Source organism: Mirounga angustirostris, unplaced genomic scaffold, assembly GCF_029215605.1.
Source record: "Mirounga angustirostris isolate CCGP_5_RB_7025 unplaced genomic scaffold, mMirAng1.0.hap1 SCAF_8, whole genome shotgun sequence".
NCBI classification, from domain to species: Eukaryota; Metazoa; Chordata; class Mammalia; order Carnivora; family Phocidae; genus Mirounga; species Mirounga angustirostris.
The window spans coordinates 133,495,484-133,512,553 of record NW_026991716.1 but is presented as its reverse complement, the minus strand read 5'-3'; the positions used below and the strand labels follow the sequence as shown (position 1 = coordinate 133,512,553).

The 17,070-nt window shown below is 42.0% G+C and overlaps 1 protein-coding gene across 7 annotated transcripts in view; it reads right to left on the bottom strand.

Moving 5' to 3' along the window:
* SCAF8 (SR-related CTD associated factor 8) overlaps positions 1 to 17,070 on the bottom strand; it is a 185,262-nt gene that overhangs the window by 54,055 nt on the left and 114,137 nt on the right. For 2 of the 7 annotated variants that reach the window (XR_010413816.1, XR_010413818.1), the window contains exon 22: positions 3,073 to 3,268. The exons of the other annotated variants lie outside the window; for them this stretch is intronic. The gene's annotated coding sequence lies outside the window, so the exon portion shown is untranslated. The remainder of the gene's footprint in view (positions 1 to 3,072; positions 3,269 to 17,070) is intronic. 7 annotated transcript variants of the gene reach the window in all.

The window sequence follows — 17,070 nt, the reverse complement described above, 5'->3', positions numbered from 1 at the left end:
AGGTCAACCTATAAATTCTTCTTGTTCCCAGGGATGCAATTTTTCAAGGCCAGGGCGACTCAGAAGAACTAGGGCCTTCTCGTTGTCCTCTGACCGTAGACTTTCCCCTCTAACGTAGAGATTGAGCTTTGTCTATTAAGATCCCGCCACGGCCCCGAGCAGTGGGCCTCTGCCTTCCTCACCATTTCCACTCTTGAGCCACACCAGAGAGACACCATTCCTTCTACAGTATTTGACAGAAGCGCATCTCAAGCCAACCTGCAGCCCCCTGCCTGACTTTCCAGAGTGTTGTTCTACCCTTTCACGGTCACCTGGGGCCGTGCATCTTCTCCTCCAAAGCGTCCTCTGCACAAAGACCTGGTTTCTTTCTCATCAAGATGAGGCTCACTTTGCATATATTAGCAGGACTGACTTATCAGGATAAGTCATTAGCAGGATGACTTTATCATCCCTCTTGGGTCAGCTTCCCTCTGTGAGAGTCTAGCCACTGAATTCACCCCTGCGCCCTTTGAGAGCTGTCTTCCCCAAACTGTCACAGTCCGAGTGGCAGGCCCACCACGCGGCTCAGTGCCAGCATCGCGCTTGCCCAGACACTTTGGAACCATGACAGCCACCCACTTACTTCCCGCGGGGCCTGCACCATAAATTGCCATCAGCGCTCTGGACACATAGGCATCAGTATCCCCATTTCTGCAGCGAGACTCAGAGAGATGAAGCCTGTGGCCCAAAGAAACCCAGTGCTGGCAAGATCGGGAAAAGCACAGCGCTGGGGGACGCCGGAACGCAGATGCTTCCTCCAGCCTACGCGGTCTCATACTCTCTGAACAGTTTTTCTTTTCTAAATGTTCTAAATTTATTTTATTATTTTTTTAAAGATTTTTTTTTAGAGAGAAAGAGAGCATGAGTGGGAGGGGCAGAGGAAGAGGGAGAGAAGCTCAATTGGACTCTGCGTGGAGTGTGGAGCCCGACGTGGGGCTCGATCCCACAACCCTGAGACCACGACCCCAGCTGAAACCAAGAGTTGGACGTCTAACCATTTGCGCCACCCAGGTGCCCCCTTTCCTTTTTTTTTTGTTTTTAAAGAGAGTTAACAACTGCTTTTCTAATGTTTATACATATTATTTCATCCTTTTCTCCAATTGCATTTTTAATTTTGATCTCTATTTTTTTGAGGTATAGTTGACATAAGATTATATTAGTTTCAGGTGAAAACCTTTCTCTTTTTGCAGTGTTTTATTCTATACATTCATGTATTCTATATGGCAAACAAACATCTTCTATACTTTTAGGAATAAAAAAAAATATGCCCAGATTCAGGACTATAGGTGATTTTATTTTTTCCATACTTACCTCTATCTTATACTTTTTTCTACTATATGCATTACTTGCATGATTTTTAAAGTAGAAATAACAATAGAAATAGAATCTGCATATTCTGAGACCCAATTTTATCTATAGATTATCTACACAATGGAACAGATACTCTTTAATATTTAGTAAAACTTTAAAAAATTACAAAAGGGAAGTTTTGCAAAATTACGAGGTTCATGATTAGAATTTATTATAAAATTTTTATTATAAAAATAGGAGAAAGATACATTTGTTTATTTTTTGAAGAGGCACCTGGTCAGCTGGATTGGGTGCCCGGGGTGGGGAGTGGGGAGTGGCAGGTGTGTATTAACTTAGGTCACCCCTCTCTCCACACCAATGGTACAGGGAGTGAATGCTAATATCTCCCCTTGAGCTCCTATTTTGGGTTGACTGGCAGCTGCGTCTGGAAGTGGAGTCTAACTCCTGAAGGCCTTCTCTTCGTCTCCCCCACCCTATTTAACTCAACATGGGAGCAAATATAATTAATATAAATGGGCATAGAGTGGGCCTGGCCCCATATGCCTCAGTAAATTCATGAACTAACTAATGTGAATAGTTGGGGAGTTTCCCTAAATATTCTAACAACATATATAGATTATATGTGCATTGTACAAATCTCAAGTGCTCAGGCTGGAAGCATGCTCTTAAAGGAACCCTGGGCATTTCTTAGGCATGCTAAGGAACCTGCCCAAGGTCACACAGGTAGTTAATGACTAAAGAAGTCAAGGACTAAAATTTAAATACTATTTTTTTTTATTTTTTTTTTAAGATTTTATTTATTTATTCATGAGAGACAGAGAGAGAGAGAGCGAGGCAGAGGGAGAAGCAGGCTCCCAAGGAGCAGGGAGCCTGATGCGGTACTCGATCCCAGGACCCTGAGATCATGACCTGAGCCCAAGGCAGACGCTTAACCATCTGAGCCACCCAGGTGCCCTTAAATACTATTTTTTAAAAACTTGCTGTAAATTGCTTTTTAGGTAAACTCCTGAGTTAATTTAAATAGCTAAATTCTAGTCAAAGCCAGGCTCAGTTTGGAAATCAGATGTTTACGGTAGATAGTACAAAGAGGAACATTTTTTCTCAGTTGAACAGTTATGTAGATATGCATATTTCATAGTTTTAAAGAGTTACATAGATTAATGGTTTGGTAGCTGGCTGAAATAATTCCATATTTTAAAAATCTGTAGGAGGCATCTGTTAGCAGTTTTGAGTTTCTACCGCAGACTAACAATTTGGTGATAGCAAGCTGTCTTCCAATTAATGTTCCAGAAAACATTTTATTTCAAGATTTTCAGAACCAGAGCCAAGATTTTTCTGGGATATCATTGTAGTTTTTGCCTTTTATAAATCTTTCATATCTAGGGTTAATAAGCAGCATGTCTTAAAAAATGTTTTGACTTTTAAGCTTAACTGAGACTCTTTAATAGGTGACCTGCCTTAATCTTTCCTAATGGATAAAGTAAAAAAAAAAAACCATATAGAACCACACTCACATTATATTTACATCATTCCTTTCTCAGAATTATGCAATTTCTTTTGTGTTGTTTTTTTTCCCCTTAGCAAACTTGGAGTCAGACTTTACAAGGGTTCACCCTCCCAAAGAGGTTCATTTGGTTTTCTGAGGCTTGCTTCCCTGCCCCCCCACAGCCTTCTTTCTGTGAAATCACACCCCCTACCGTCTTCAAAAATCATGAGACTAACCTTCCTTACGAAGCCTTTCAGATGACTTCCTCTTAGCCGCCAGACCCGGATCCCATGGAGTCACATGCAACACACTGGGTACATATTTGATTTCCATGCTTTCCTGCCTTCTGTTACTATTACGCTCCGAGCTTCTAAATGGATGACGGCATTTAATTTCTCTAGCACCCAACACAGTGTCTGGCCACTCAATTATCTGTTGGGTGAACAAATAAAACAAAACCTAAAGCCAAACCGATGACCAATATGTGCTCATTCTTTATAGTTACAAGTTTTCCTCTTCTTACTAATTCTTTTTTTTTTTAAGATTTTTTTTTTACTTATTTTATTGAGAGAGAAAAAGAAAGAGCATGAGTGGGGGGAGGGGCAGAGGGAGAGGGAGAGAAGTGGACTCTGCTGAGCACGGAGCCCAACGTGGGGCAAGACAGGTGTTAAGGGAGCCTCGTGAATGAGAAATGGGCTCAGGTGTGATAATGGTGTAAGGCCGGTGTCGGGGCCAGGACTTGACCCCCAGTCTTCCAATGCTCTTCCCACTCTACCCCAGCTACCTATGAAAATCCAGGCCCTGGGTGTGACGTCTGTTATAGAATGCCACTTCCCACCTTTGGTTTTTGGGAAACTATTTTTTTTAAAGATTTTATTTATTTATTTGACACAGAGAGAGAGAGAGCACAAGCAGGGGGAGTGGCAGGAGAGGGAGACGCAGGCTTCCCGCTGAGCAGGGAGCCCGATGCGGGACTCGATCCCAGGACCCCGGGATCATGACCTGAGCCGAAGGCTGATGTCTAACCGACTGAGCCACCCAGGCACCCCTGGTTGTTAGGAAACTGTTAATGAAAATTACACACTACCTCCTTGCCCCAAACTAGAGAGATCATAGCTAAAATATGATTATTTGGAAAGCAGGAAGACAGAGTAATAAGAATTCCCACAGACAACTCACCACCTCCTTCTCTCCTCTGAGTGGCTGTTTCTCTCTAGAAGAATACAAAGAGAAGACCACCACATACACATCTGCCAGCCGACATTAAATCCATAGCCTGCGCCCCGCTCATGCTTCAAGCCCCCAGCCTCAGGGCTTTATCGTACTGGGTGCTTTCGCTCTACCAGTGAGTCCTCCCGAGGACCGCCTGTCCGTCCACATGGTGTTCTTGGCCAGTGCCCCACCAGCCCCCTGGGGGGAAGGGGAGTTACTGAGCCCGGCTCCTGGCAGAGGCTTCCTGGCCTCTCCCACCATCACCTGCCCCTTGTTCTGCTCCCTCATTATCTCCAACCTTGCTCCCTGCCCCTCTGGGCCCTGGGTCTGCATTCCACAAGGAAGGCGCAACAGCATTTAAAAAAAGAAAGAAAAATTCCCACCCCAAGCACAAACATGCACAATCCTACCACTGTTTCCACAGCCGAGTGGTTCTTCCTGTAAGGGGAGGAGGACATTTACTTAGTGCTCCCTTACACTTCATAAATACAGCCACGGCTAAGTTTTAATGTATATATAAATATTCAACCTAATTGAGCACTTATGAGGCTATGTGATGAATATTTTTAGCTAAGTATAATAAAGAGTGGTAATTTTAAATAGAATTTCCTTGGGGAGTACAAGGAATGTTCAGGAGCTTTCCAAAAAAAGCGTCTTTATCACTTGCTTGCTGCCAAGTGTCCTCCGCGCGGGGAATGCCCTCAGCCGTACTGGAGATCACTAATGGCTTGCGGGGCTTCGGCAACAGGTCAGAATGCGACCCACCTAGAAGGCAATCCAGGTCCCGTTTAGATTCTTGAAGAGTCATCAAATCCAATATATCCAAGATGCCTTCTGTTTGCTCCTCAGATAGGAATATATAAACATACGCACACAAACTATATAAGTCTGATGTAAAATGAGAAATGAAATATCCCCCCAAGTAATTGTTGTCTAGAGCAATGTAGAGACCTAAGGGGGAAAAAAGTGATTGCTTCCAGATAGGGTTACTGAAGGTCAGCAGTGATCTTTTAAGGGAAAATTTAAGTTTGCTATGGTATTTTTCATCTTTCAAAGTGGAAACCACACTCCTTCCTTTTAATAGGTAATGTCGAATGTACATTTTTCCCTGTCAGCCGTTGACCTCTCCTGAATATTCCACGGCTTTCCCTATGGGCCCGAGGGCATCCGAGTGATTCTCTGCCTCCTGTCCTCCCTCAGGTCAGGGCCAGCCTGTGGCTTGAGGAAGGGGGGCTTGGGGAGGGGCGTAGGGGGGCTCCTAAAATGTTACTTACAGAGACTGAAGTCTATAGCATGGAGGCGCCTTTGAAGAAACAGTCTGAACAAATTAATAGTCCTGAGTACTCAAAGTGCAAACAAGGCGCTGCGCTAAGACTCGACATACATGACCTCAGGCAATCCCCAAATGGCCCTCTGCGGAAGGCATTATTCCTGGAATTCCTGTTTCACACGAGGGAAGCTGGGCACAGACAATTCATTCTTCCCTGCCACCTCAACACTGTTCCGTGGGAGACACTGGATTTGAGTCCCACCAACCTCAAAGGCTCACGCTTTTCACGGGACCTAATACCTCCTATTTGACACGAAACAATCTTTGCAACTTAGTTTCAAGGAAAATCGACTTGCTACTGTTTTTATTCGACAAAAATAAACTTTCTTAATTACACTAGAAGAACTTCAAAGTGTTTTCAATAGAAAAGACAATTAAGCAGTGCACCTTCAGAAAGCCATTTGGTGTTGAGAGGGAAAATAATGGTACTCAATGTTCTACTCACGCAAGAAAAAGCCAAGGCCACAGCCAACATCCCTCTTCTGCCTAAAATTAAAGAGTTGGTCTCTTGAAAATCAACAGGAAAAAAAAAAAAAGAAAAGAAAAGACAAACAGGCTTCAGAGTTATATCTGAATCTCTGGTTGTGTGAACTAACTTGGAAAGAAAACAGATGGCTTCCAGTCTACAACAAACATTAAATCTCAGTTATCTACAATGTTGAGAAATGGGAGAGTCCATGTAAGATAGTTGTTCAGAACTACAAATTTGCACATGGAACATAAATCCAACTCAGTCTATGGAGGCATATTTGGACACAGTACAATGCAACGCCGTTGGCTGGTTTTTGCGCCTCACGAAGAGATTTCGATCTCACCTCACAACGCAGAGCTCCCAGCAGTTACTGCTCACTGCTGTCATGGGTAAACACCAGAGGCTGGCTAGCCTAGCTGCTGGACTAGATGGTGGAGATTGCCTGCTCCACCAGGACAGCTTACCAGCTTCATCTCTGTACTAACTGTGGACTAGAACGATCAAGAATCTCAGAGAAGCGTCTGATATGAAGCTGAATTCATTCTCTGATGCATACATGGGCTTCAGAAGAGACCTGTCTGCATTCACAGAGACCAGGAGGAGTAAGCTGAACCCCTAGGCCTTGTCCTTCCGTCTGCTTGAAACACGTACACTCTCCACCAGCGCCTAGATGGCTTGATGCCCCCTAGCAACAAGACCCCGGACCACATCCGCCTTGCCCAATTGTCCTGGCCATGACCTCCTGGCCTGCCCAAACCGGTCATACTCAGCCTAGGTCCCCCAGTCCCATGTGCTCCTCCAAAACAGACCCGGTCACAACGGCCTTGGCCATTTAGGAGCCTCTGGTACCCACTTCCTGGTTTTTACCGGCTGTCTTTCAGAACAGCGGGAGATCCTGGGTAGGTACCTTTAAATCAGTCAGGATTTCTTTTCTTTCAATTAAAAAAATTCTTAAATGAAAACCTTTTTAAAATGATACAAGTCGGGGCGCCTGGGTTGTTCAGTTGGTTGAGCGTCTGCCTTCGGCTCAGGTCGTGATCCCCGGGTCCTGGGATCGAGCCCCGCGTGGGGCTCCCTGCTCTGCGGGAAGCCTGCTTCTCCTTTTCCCTCTCCCTCTGCCTCTCCCCCTACTTGTGCTCTATGTCAAATAAATAAATAAAATCTTTAAAAAAATGATACAAGTAATATGTTACGATTGTGCAAATACTACCACGAAAGAATGACAGTCCCTCTGTTCCCTCCTGCCATTTAGCTTCTGAGACTTTCTTACACACACATACAAACATACCCTCTCTGGTGGTTTTTTCAAAAAAATCTACATACAGGATAATACTGTCTTGTAATTTGCTTTTTTTCCACTCAGCGGTACATTATGAACACCTTCAGACTCAGTATATACAGACCTAACTCATGTTTACTGGCTGGATAGATCATCCCTATTCAGGTTTTATATATAAAATGCAAATAATGCATATTACAGATGCATTTGCTTGCACTCATGCAAGTATTTCCTTGGGCTTGATTCCTGGGTAAAAGGGAGTGCTGTACCCTTCCAGCTTTTTCTATAGAATCTGTAAATCAGGATTTCTTATAAGTACTTGACCAGTTGAATGGTTTGGGATGGAAATCATGAGTTTGTTTCTGTTCTCAGGTGTTCATCACAGTGGACATTCCGAGAGCCCCTGGGCAGGGACTGCGTGGTGCTCGCGCAGCATGTGCTGGGCATGCCAGACGCATAACTGATTCCGTGAGGTTCAAGTTCTTCCAGGTGTTTCCTCACTGAGTTTATGATCCAATAAAGCAGCATGCTAAGGCTATGCGGTTAGAGAGACTAACTCAGTGTGCAAACTACGAACAGCCAGACTACGTCTTTGCTTTACCAAGTAAGGTTTGACCGTGACCTGTGTACGCAAGTTGGACAGAGCCAGATGGGACAACTCCCGTCAGCAGCCTGGGGCCAGGGCCAGCTCCCTGCACTCACTGCTGTATCACCAGCGCCCCCTCCTGGCACCGGGCATCCGGCAGGCACTCCACAAATGTTTGTTGAGATAAATGTCTACCTCCAGGTTCAAAGCCATTCCAGGGCCTCAGCTATCTGCCGTCAATCCTCCTTCAAGACACCAGCAGGTTGCTATTTCTGCCTTCCCCTTCACAGTCGGGAGATTAACCTGCCGCGTTCTGACAACTTCCTTTCTTCCTTCTAAGTCGTTCAAATTTCATGAGTTTTTGAAGGACTTGTGACTACTGGAGTCATCTGATTTCACAGTTCAAAGTGTAAGGACAGTATCATCTATTGCCGATGGAAGAACATTTCAAGATGGAAAAGAAGGACTATTAATCATCACACTGGGACAACAGGCATAAACTGGGGATGTCTGGGGGCAAACGGGGACGCACAGTCATGCTCATTTTAAGTAGGCTGATAAAGGATCTCAGCTTAGCCAAAGTGAATTCCAATTCCATGTCCCGGACCTAAAACGAAGAAAGCTGGAGCAATTCTGAGAAGTTAAATATGACAGAGCAGGGCCCTGTTCTATTTCGGTTATGCCTCCAGAGGCCCAAGTGCTAAAGGGAGCGAGACCGGCAGATTCTAAGGGAACTGTGACAAGACTGCTTACAAAATAAGACAGTTTGCATTGAATGGAAGTATAAGATAGTTTTTAGAGAACTATGTTGTAAGATCCCCTCCTCCCCTAATATATAACTTTAGACTTCTCTCAGTAACCAGGCAAGATTCCTGGGCCAGCACCTTTCAGCCACAAAATTCCGTCTAGTCACCTCATTGTAGTTAAATTAAAGGAAGATTAAAAAGTCCGCAGAACATCGTTAGTTGCCATTTAAAACTTTGGAGTAGAAACACATTTCCCAAATTGCTTTTCTTTCTTTCTTTTTTTTTTAAAGATTTTATTTATTTATTTGAGAGAGAGAGAATGAGAGAGAGCACATGAGAGGGGGGAGGGCCAGAGGGAGAAGCAGACTCCCTGCCGAGCAGGGAGCCCGATGCGGGACTCGATCCCGAGACTCCAGGATCATGACCTGAGCTGAAGGCAGTCGCTTAACCAACTAAGCCACCCAGGCGCCTCCCAAATTGCTTTTCTATTTCTACTCAGTGGGTCTATTATTTTGGTCAGTCACATCACTCTGTAGGCAGGACTCTTACTTAAGGGAATAAATTCTAGCAAAATCCATCACACCTCAAATTTTTATTTATTTACTTTTCCTCACTGATTTCAATGATAAAGGTGGGATTTCTCCTACTGGAAAAATATGTTTCTCCTCGAGGAACAAGTAGAATCTGGTGGATGACTTTGCCGGATGATTCTTATCTATTATTTATTTGGATGAACAAAGTTTTACTGTTATGTCACTGGGCATAGGATGTAACTTATGTCTGTGCCCCACGATGGAGATGTTTACTGTTATCGTATTCAATAATAACGCCTGAAGGGAAGTTTGAATACAAAGGCAATGCTATTCTATAACTCCTACTTTTAAGAGCAAATTTTTAATGATAGGAAGTTCTGACTTCTGGGGAAAATGTTTATCATTCTGCCATATAAAACTACCTAGATAATTCTACCATACTTGGTTTGGAAAACCAGAGCATCAGGAAGAAAATAGGTAAATGATGTAAAAGATGTTGATAAAAATATACATATATATTTTATGAATAAAAAGTACAATACATGATATCGTCATATGTCTATTTTATCAGCTTCTCTTGCATTGTTTTCTCATTTTTCTAGGTGTCTATGTATGAAGAGGTTAAGGGTAGTCATGTGCTTCTTGAGAAAAAGCCTCTTATAAATGATTTTATTAGTATTTCTAAAATGTTATCTATCTTTGTTGTTCACTGAAATATTTTAGAACCTCAAATTTTCTATTCCTGCATTCCTTGACAATCAGGGGGGCATGTCAAGTGAAATGGAGAAAAGGTCTTTTTATTTCTCTGTTAAAGATAATAAATATAAACCCTCCAACCAGGACATGTAATTTCAATTCAACAAATATTTACTGAGAACTAGACATAGCCTGGCACTTTGCTAAGCACCAGAGATAAAAAGCTGCATACCAGCAATATCTAAAAATTAGCTCATGGATATCAGCAGCCATAGGCATTATCATTACTGACATGCATGTGTGGAATTCCCCCACTTGCCCTACTAGCATTAATACACAAAATCTCTCACCTGATCATTTCTGTCTTGAACAATTATTAATTCTACTTAATAAGCCACATATACATGGGTTCTGCAAAAATGACATCAAATATATATCTTAACTAGATTTCAAAATTCAACAAATCAAACGTACAGCTATGTACCGTACGGAACCGCATTTGAGGAAGTCCTATTCCCCTAGCCCAAAATGTTCTCGAAAGCTACTTAAGACTGGGACTGTTCTGTCGTTGTTTGTTCGCTTTATTCCTTATTTAAAAGATACTGAATGCAAATGCCTTCGGCTTAAAATTTTAAAAAGATGTGGTTTTCTTTCATATTTAAATCGGCTACTCAAATCCAGATGCAATTTTGAAAGCAATGTCCCAACTGTCACATGCAGCTGTCAAATGCGGCTTAAGAAAATGAGAAAGATGATAAAGACAAGGCTTTAGGACGGAGCACGCGCGTCAGCTCTCGGAAGCTTTTAACTGGGGTGAAGGGACAAAATGATCTGGGGAAGCAGTGGGCATGCAGAGGAAGCTGGTCAGGGTGCAGGAATTTTAAATTCCTGTGACTAAAATCTCCCTACACATTCAATTAGGTCAAAACTTAATTTTTAATCACTAGAGAACTGGAACATTTTCTAGGCTGGAAGAACTCACTGGGTAGGTACTAATCCCATAAACGAACAGAACATGATATTCCTTTAGTTTGTCAAACTTAAATCAATGATCTTGAATAAAAATAGATTCTACATTTCATAGTCAACCAACTGTCATCTTCCTAAAATCTTTTACAGCAGAAGTGAAATCAGATGGAGATGGTTGTGTGTGATGGGGCTGAAAGAAAATAAAAATAACTTCAAACATAATTTGGTTGATAAAATATTTTTCAACAATGGAGTCCATTCTTTATCGATGCAGCTCATTTTAAAAGCTGTGTGTCGTGAATAGATCAATGCTGAGGGCAGACCAACTTCTGGGGACCCCTGCATGTCTTTCTCCAAGTTGTCACATGTGTGAGGCGGACATGAGCTCATTTATCTCATGCTGAGATCTACAGATGTGAGGAGGGGACCTAAAGATTTCTGAAGGGATCAAAGTGCACCATTTTAATTAGCAAGATCAAATGTTGTTTTACGCAAACAAAGTGAACAAAGACTAAATCTGAAAAGTGACAGAGCGTGGGCTCTGAATACACAGCCCGGGATTCTGAAGAGCAACTCCCATCACGGATAGTGAAGGAAGAGGAGACGAGCTCTCAGTAATTTTCTGGCATGGCCTTGGCTATAAGTCATCTACATCCAAAACATGGAGAGTGGACGTTAGGAACACAGGATTTATCATCAGACACCCTTGAGTTAGAACCCATCTTTTACCCAAATTTACTGTATAACTTGGGCTCGACTGCATGTTTTGTCTGTGAAGGGAAATAAGTAATAGGGTAAATAATTGATGTAAAGGGTCTAGTATAGCAGATAGTCAATACAGAATAATTATCACTGTTATTCGACAATTACAGTGACAACCACACAATGCTCAATTATGCCAACACGCCACGATTCTGGGAATGAGAAGGAAGGAGAAGGAAAAGTGAGACAACGGTTCCAGGTTATCTAGAGTAGTCCAAGGAGACCAAGGCCACTGGTGAAACCACTACACATTCTAGGACATCAAGCCATCAAAGCAATGTCTTGGCTCTACCACGATTCTAGGTTTCTAATCCATTAGGGATGCAAGAAAAAACACAGGATGCCCAGGTAAGTTTGAATTTCAGACACACTTATACTAAAAAAATCATTCATTATTTATCTGAAATTCAAATTCAACCAGGTGTCCCATACTTTTCTTTGCAAAACCTGGCAACTCCATTTCTACTGCCTCTTTTCCCTTCACTTAATTCCCTTATGGGGGGTCTGGGGAAATTCTCTTTTATTTTCAATTCCCAGAGACGGAGAATGGGGTTTCTAGAAGTGTGACAAGCAGCACCATTCATTTACAAAAGTTTCTTACGTTTCCCCAAACTTCCAAGGAATTTTTACCATGATGTCACCTGATGCTCATTCTAAACAGCTGGGATCTGTACTCCCGCCTTATAGATGAAGAAACCAAGGCAGAGGTGGGCTGTCATCAGCCTGGCAAGTGCTGCTAAACTAAACTACTATAGTCCTTTGCACATAATCAGATTCCACATATCTTCCCTCTACCCAGAGGATGTGAGAAAGTTTTAATTTGGCAACCTAAGAGTCCATTGATAAGTGAATGGAGAAAGAAGATGTGGTACATACATACAATGGGATATTACTCAGCCATAGAAAAAAAAGAAACCTTACCATTTGCGACAACATGGATGGACCTAGAGAGTGTTATGCTAAGTGAAATAAGTCAGAGAAAGACAAATAAATACCTTATGATTTCATTTGGATGTGGAATCTAAACAACAAACAAATAAAATAGAAACAGACCCAAAGGTAGAGGAAACAAATTATTGGTTATCAGAGGGGGCAGGGGTTGGGAGGGCAGGCAAAAAGGGGATTAAGAGGTACAAATTTGCAGTTATAAAATAAGTAAGCCATGGGATGTAATGGACAGCACTAGGAATATAGTCAATAACTTTATAATAACTGCAGGGTGACAGAATGTAACTGGATTTACTGTGGGCATCATTTCATAATAACGAAAGTATAGAATCACTATGATGTACACCTGAAACAGGATACTCTATGTCAATTAGACTTCAATAAAAAAAGTTTTATTGTGCATTATGGAACAAAGCACATTAAACATGCTTTTCAAATTCCCTTCTTCTCCCCAGTATGACACACTAGAGTTCTTATTCATGGACTAGATAATCTGTCAAGTGCCTACCAGCTCCAGTTTTCTTTGATCAATGACCCATAAAAGTTGCTACATCCCAAGGCTAATTTTTTCAAGAATCTCCAACAGAATCCATACCTCCAAACTCAGCCTCACAGCCTGCTCTCCCTCACACTCCATCACGCAAGACAAACTCTACTACACCAGAGGCTGTGGAGTCCCCTACAGCTTGTCAGAGGTGTCACAACAACTAACAACCACGGTGCTTGTCACCTGCAATACCGTAGTGCGTTCAGCATCAGCCTCCAGGTCACCTGGGGATGGCAGAGAGCTGGCTCTGCTCATTGACTCGCTGGTCACCCACCCGACTAGAGCCAGTTCTGTGAAGGCCGTTTTGGCTGCCCTCTGCACAAAGCAGCCTCCTTTTCCTCCAGAGACCTGTCTCTACCCCTGCCTCTTCAGACAGACTGAGAATGCGCAAACCATGAGCCCTAATGCCCTCAAAGATTATTCTTACTGCTATGTCCTTCTGGTCCTTGCTGCTGCATTATTTCTTGAATGGCTGCCTTTTTGCTCTATACTTTCCTACAGGTTTATGTGCAATAATAAATAAGGTGGCAGAAGGGGGGGTTGGGCAAAATGGGTGAAGAGGAAAGAGAGACACAGGACTCCAGTTATGGAATGAGTAAGTCATGGGAATAAAAAGCAGAGGGTAAGGAATACAACGATCTTGTAAGAGCCATGCAGTGGGACCAATCGTAGCTCTACCTGCAGTGAACATGGCATCATGTATAAACTTGCCAAATCACTAAGTTACGTACCTGAAACTAATGTAACATTGTGTGTCAGCTATACTCCAAGTTAAGTAAACAATCATGATTGCAGAGGCTGTAGCTTTTCTTGGCTTTAACTCCTATCCAGCACATTCTATTATACATATCTTGTAAAATGCATGCTTTTCTGAAAGTCAAGTCCTGCTAAAAAGAGAGACTTTAAATCTAAAGATACCTCCCCATTCCATTTATCTCGGTACTTTTAGGACACTTTCTCTGAAGAATGAATATTAACAAGTAGGACCTGGTGCTCCTAATGTCTGTGGTTCTAACATCTTTTTCTCTGGAATCGAGATAATAATGAAAATAACAATCGCTACCACGCGCCAGTCCGATTCTAAATGTCATGTCGCACTCTCAAGTGCTGTTATAAATCCTCTTAAACAGATGAAGAAACAGAGTAACTGAGTGACATGCCCAAGGTCTCACGACTAGGGGCCGCCCAGTGTCAGAAGAAGAAACAGAGCAACTAAGGAACTTGTCCAATGTCCTAGAGGAGCCTGGCTCCAAAGCTATGCTCTTCACCTACATGTTATCCTAGCACCCTAATTTAAAATAAAACTCTTTAGGGCACCTGGGTGGCTCAGTCGGTTGGGCGACTGCCTTCGGCTCAGGTCACGATCCTGGAGTCCCGGGATCGAGTCCCGCATCGGGCTCCCTGCTCGGCGGGGAGTCTGCTTCTCCCTCTGACCCTCCTCCCTCTCATGCTCTCTGTCTCTCATTCTGTCTCAAATAAATAAATAAAATCTTAAAAAAATAAAAAAAAATAAAATAAAAAATAAAATAAAACTCTTTAGCTAAAGTTTTACATGAAGTATATACATCTGGGCAGAAGGGAGAGGGTATGATGGGGGGAAAAATGCTGAAAAGTGATCTAACTAGTAGTCTCAGCTATTTCCTGAGCATCCATAACAGAATTATTGACAAAACCTGTCTGTATTGATACCGTGTCATTCTGGAAAACTAAAATGTTAGGAAGCTAATGTTTCACCTCTGATAGTCTTATTTATTAAACTTATAAAATGCATAGAGAACACTGAAAAGTCATGAAAATTGTATTACATAAAAACAAAACCCTGTAACTTAGACTTACAAAATAGATCGTAATATATTCCAGCAGAAGTTTCCTCTGTCGCCTAGCCACTGGGCCACATGGACAAATTTATTTATTTATTTTTTAAATTTTATTTATTTATTTTAAAAATTTTATTATTATTTTTAAAGATTTTATCTATTTATTTGTCAGAGAGAGAGAGAGCGAGCGCACAAGCAGTGGGAGCGGCAGGCAGAGGGAGAAGCAGGCTCTCTGCTGAGCAGGGAACCTGATGCAGGACTTGATCCCAGGACCCTGGGATCATGACCTGAGCCAAAGGCAGACGCTTAATTAACTGAGCCACCCAGGCATTCGAACAAATTGATTTAATTCAATGCTCTGAATTCACCACTCAAAACAGATGCTAATATAATGGAGAGAAATATACAGAACGAAGGCCTGCCTCCTTCTCTGATGGCTGGCTCACTGAACAGTTAAAATATAGTCTCATGGGAGAAATATCCAGCATCATACTGTACCATGTGATGTTCTATAGCAGGAAGTTGTGTGTGTGTGTGTGTGTAGGGAAGGGGTATTCACATACAGGACTAGTTTAAAACTGTGAGTGCAGATATCTGGTTATTAATAAAGTGTGTTCTTTCAAGGAATATCTCAGTAAACATTGCATTTAACACCCTTTGCCTAAGAAATACACGGCTGTCCAGTTAATGGAGAAGAAATTCTAGTTTGTGGCCTTTTATCTATTCTAGGGAATCTCCCCAACTCCTCCTCTAAAGAAATGCCAGATGTTAGACAACACACTGGATAATAATCCCCACCCCCCCAAGTTCATATGTATCTGTAATACACTGTGGCAAGCTGGAACCAAAATGTCTTATTATAATTGATTTATCCCATCTACTAAGAGGCAATGATTATGTGGATAACTGCTTAGGGACATAGAATTTAAAAGTATATAATGAAAATAAAATTTTAAAATACTTACTGGTCTTACTTTTCAACACCGAATCCATACCTATAAAAATGTCTATATATTTACGTGCCAGATATTGTTTCTCTCACTCAGAATTGGTATATGGGTAATAAATTTTTATTATACAGAATTTGAAAGTTAATAGGTCTTTTACATAAATGACCAGGTGATTGTTTTAAATTTTTTAACTGGGTTGAATTCAAATGCCTTATAAATGACCTAATAGATTTTTGATATAAAATGTTGTAATAAGGGCACCTGGGTGGCTCAGTAGGTTAAGCAGCTGCCTTCAGCTCAGGTCATGATCCCAGAGTCCTGCGATCGAGTCCCGCATCGGGCTCCCTGCTCTGCGGGGAGCCTGCTTCTCCCTCTCCCTCTGCCTACTTGTGTTCTCTCTCTCTCTGTCAAATAAATAAATAAAATCTAAAAAAAAAAAAAGTTGTAATATATTAGAATGCTATAAATTGTTTAAAAAAAAAAAACCTTGCGTCTTGTGATTTTCACTGAAACTAGAGCATTTAAATGTAAAAAAAGGTGTCAATATGAGTCATTAAAAACAGCAACTGAAATGTGATTATACATTCCACAGGAAAAGTTCCAGAGCAAAGTATTACATCAAAAGAAGGAAACTCATTGAATATGACAACTTAAAGAAAAAAATGAAAAAAGCTTAGATCATTAAAAATGATATACACATCTGGTTTCTTGATGTCCTTAAGTGAGGGTTAGAGAAAACATGGAATAAACCATTTTGATCCTAAGAGAACAGTCAAGAACAGAATAAAGTCTGAGAATTCAGCTACCATATCCCGGCATGGTTTCTAGAAAAATGAGTGTGTGTAATAACAGCAGCTTGAGTATTTACTATGTTCTAGGTACTATTCTAAGTACTTTACATCTACTAACTTAATTACTCCATCCTGCAGGTGCTATTCTCAGCCCCATCCTACAGAAGAAACGGAAGTACAGAGGTGGGTAACTGTAAGATAACCTCAGGATTAGCAAGTGGCAGAACCAGGACTCAAATCCAGGCCATCTCCATGCAGGATCCGTATTGTTAGCACTGCAGTCTGCACTGAGCGCCGAGGACTAAGAACGCTAGCACGGAGGGAATCTGCGAAAGCATCGAGCGCAATATTCTCATTCTACAAACGGAGGCCCAGTCACACTGGTCTATGCTTGCTCCATTCACAACATTCCTTATCGCCATTTACAACCCCCTTCAAAGTACCCTGCATCATTGTGCAAGGCTAGTTTAAGGTTTACAGATCTGCTCTGACTCTCCGGTCGGGGCGCCGTGACAGTTTGATGACAAATGTGCATTTGTTTAGTTCTTGGATGCCCCTCTGTTACTATTAGCAGACACAGCTGCAGTGGTCGCTTC